This window comes from Bombus pascuorum, chromosome 16 (genome assembly GCF_905332965.1).
Source record: "Bombus pascuorum chromosome 16, iyBomPasc1.1, whole genome shotgun sequence".
Classification (NCBI taxonomy): Eukaryota; Metazoa; Arthropoda; class Insecta; order Hymenoptera; family Apidae; genus Bombus; species Bombus pascuorum.
The window spans coordinates 6,090,606-6,094,050 of NC_083503.1; the positions used below are offsets into that span (position 1 = coordinate 6,090,606).

Genomic DNA, 3,445 nt, shown 5'->3' on the forward strand with positions numbered 1-3,445 from the left:
ATATTAAATGATTATTCTTAGGAAGAAAATTACTCTGTACGTGCACATATCTTAAGTTGCTAAAAGTTAAATTACAACAAGACATGTAATGGGTTAATAGTGTACGATAATTAAAAAGAGTGTCATTTTTTTATAAATTACGAAAAAGTTACTTATATCTGAACTAAGAAATGTCATAAATATCATAAAACGGAAGCAGAAGAAATAAAATTGAAAGATAGAATGAGAAAGAGTAATATTTTAAACGTGAAGGTTAGGTGTTAAATTCTACTCAAATCAAATAAAATATTTAATTAAATATAAAAAGAAGTTAAAGTATTTACTTAGTTATGTTTATTCCAAATTGTTTGTTTCGATATAATTTTTGCAAAATATTAAAGAATATATACTTACGTAAATAAGAATATTACTTTCAAAGTCGAAACAATCATATAAACATTGATGTACGTGCATTATAAATTCATAATTTTATTTTATATACTTTGTTTCAGATAGAGAAATGAACATTGTTTTGCTCATTAGCAGTTGGTAGATAATGATGTTAAATCATGTGACGTAATTTGATATGCTAGTTCCCTTAGATGGGAACACTATCATGCATGTATACAACTTTCCAGTGAAGCAAATAAGAAGAGAAACCTTTGTTTGAGTTAATGAATTAAAAACTATTTGAAAGTGGTGTGTAGAACAGTATAAATCAGAGAGATGACAACCGAAGTTACATAGTCACAACCTTTCGAAAACTTAAAAGAATTATTCGATAACGTGGGTAATTTGAAACCATGACCGGAAATTGAATAACTACGAGATTCAACTGATTATGTGTACAGTGGTTTAGAAATAAGCGCAGAAAGAACGCAGTTAGAAAAATTGGATAGAGAAGTACATCCTAAAACGTTGCTTCGTCATGATATGAAAGGTGGCTGCCTAGAAGACAGGTAATAGAAATCGCTATATTTATCAATTCATATATTATACATAATATACCCGTGATTTTTCAGATTTATATATCGATCAGAATCTTATGATTCTTACCTATTTTATCACTGGAGTGTTATTGACACGTTTGTGTATTTTAGTCATCATTTCATAATTGCGCCACCTTTTGGATGGATTAATGTAGCACATAATCATGGTGTAAAAGTTCTTGGTACTGTAATTACGGAAAGAGAGAAGGTACCTGGGATGTAATACTTGAATCTCAGGAAGAAGTAAGAAGATTTGCAGATGCATTAATACTTGTTGCAAAATTTTATAAATTCGATTTTATAAGTCTGGTTGTTAAATATTGAAAATACCATTAAAAGTGAGCAAGTTAATAATTTAATTTATTTTGTAAAATATCTAACAGAAAATATTCATGAAGCAATTAGAAATTCTGAAATTATATGGTACGACGGCGTAACCAATGAAGGAAAATTCAATTGGCAAAATGAGCTTAATTACAATTGTTTCTGTTTGTAAATTTTATTTAATGTTCTGAATACAATGTTTCAGAGATTTCTTTTTAAACTGCGATGGCATTTACTTGAATTATAACTGGACGAAATCAAAATTGGAAAACGGTTTGGCACTTGCAAAAAATCACAGCAGAGATATTCATGATATTTATGTAGGACTTGATATTTGGGGAAGATGTTGTCCTGGTGGTGGTGGATTTAATTCAACATATGTAATTACAATATTACTTATTTTATTGTAGCATATAGTCATTTAATATTTCATTAAACCATTATAATCTACAGGCTTTACAAAAAATACGACACGAAGGACTTTCTGTCGCGCTTTTTGGTCCAGGTTGGACTCACGAATTTTTCGTATCTAAGACATTCGAAGAAATAGAAGATCTATTTTGGGCACAGTTGTTTCCTTATTTATATGTTCATGTACCTATCTACGAAGAAGAAGTATTCAAAACATCATTTTGCCGTGGCAGTGGTAGCTTGTATTATCGCTGTGGTCAGGTACATTAAATATCTCACATTATTTTTAACAAACTGAATTTATCATAAAAGATATAACTTAGAAAACACGAAGTTGGCACCCTGCTGGGGGTAGCCACCCACACGATATGTTTATTTTTATTTTATTTTTTTTATTACCGATGAGATATAACACTTTACCAAATGTCCTTCAGGACAAATTGTAAAAACCAAAATAAACCATATATATATTTATTCATTTATATATAAAAACTGAATTTATTACATGAATATATTATAACTGAAATGTACATATTTTATGCAGGCACTATATGAAAAGGATGGGAAAAGATTTAAACACAAATCATTTTACAATTTATCCCTGCAAAATCCACAAATATCAGTACCTATACCGCACATGAAATTTACATCATCGCCTCAACTTCCAGAACCGAAAAGTGAAAACGATCGAAATGAGTGTTCAAAAGAACCGATACAATATGTTTATGAAACGAGGAAGAATGTTATTCGAGTATTAAAAAATGTTGTAAATATTGAAAATAAAATGCCAATGCATCGAACTGTCAGAATTTGATATCTTTGTCCACGGGGATAAGACCACTGAGACAACAGTAACAACATAGAGATCGTCCTCCAGACCATAAATAATAATAATCTTTAAAATTGCTACAGGACAAACACCGAATCTTTCGCACCTTAGATCGGCTGAAGAAGCGCTTCGGCACTCTATGTTACTCTATCCCATCGGTCATCGAACACGGCAAGGGATATAGAGCCATAAAAATGCTTATCAGCAAGGCCTCTGACAGATCCCGAGTTCTCTGCACTCAGAGAATTAAAGATTCCAAAACCACGTTTCCGTAAGTAAGACGAATGCTATACCTCTTGATCGGCGCCCTCAAATTTTCTTCGGACGATTCTCACCGTCTTCCATAGTTGAATAACCTCCTCGTGTGACAGAACAGAAGATACATCGTTACTGGTACCAAGTCGACAAATAAGTCCACTTTGTGACGTCTCAGGTACCGCCGGCTTCCCAGAACTTACTAGTAACGCGATGACATGCCAAAAATAAACGTCTACGCAACACGTGCTTCTGTTATTCACGATCTTGTGTCGTTTCTTCCTTTCAAGTTATAAACTGTTCTTTGTACAGGTCTTTAATTAGTATTGTGCTTGCGTGCTATTTCATCACTTCAAACTTGTTAAACTTTTATCACTCGTTCCAACAGCACTTGTTATTTGTATGTAGCGAAGCATTCTTTATCCGGTCTCCTTTCTACCGCGCGAAAAGTTTCGTGAATCCCACAAGACTACTGGGGACAAATTTTGGAAGTGTGCGCCGAAATGTGTATGATGATCTTCTCAGATTCCCAAATTTCATAATCTTGAAAATGCAGATTTTCGTTGAGCCGCTGGAACAGGGTCTGTACCTTCACCTGAGGAAACAGGGCTAGTAACCGCTCCGGCTCTGATGTCTCAGAGAATTATTTCACATCGGT

The 3,445-nt window shown here is 33.0% G+C and overlaps 1 long non-coding RNA gene across 1 annotated transcript; it reads left to right on the plus strand.

Annotated features, from left to right (window-relative positions):
• The first annotated feature begins 495 nt into the window (after window positions 1-495).
• LOC132915060 (uncharacterized) lies at window positions 496-2,583 on the plus strand. Its single transcript, XR_009659771.1, has 3 exons — window positions 496-1,306; window positions 1,498-1,672; window positions 1,746-2,583. It is a non-coding gene; the product is annotated as an uncharacterized LOC132915060 (long non-coding RNA).
• The last annotated feature ends 862 nt before the right edge of the window (window positions 2,584-3,445 follow it).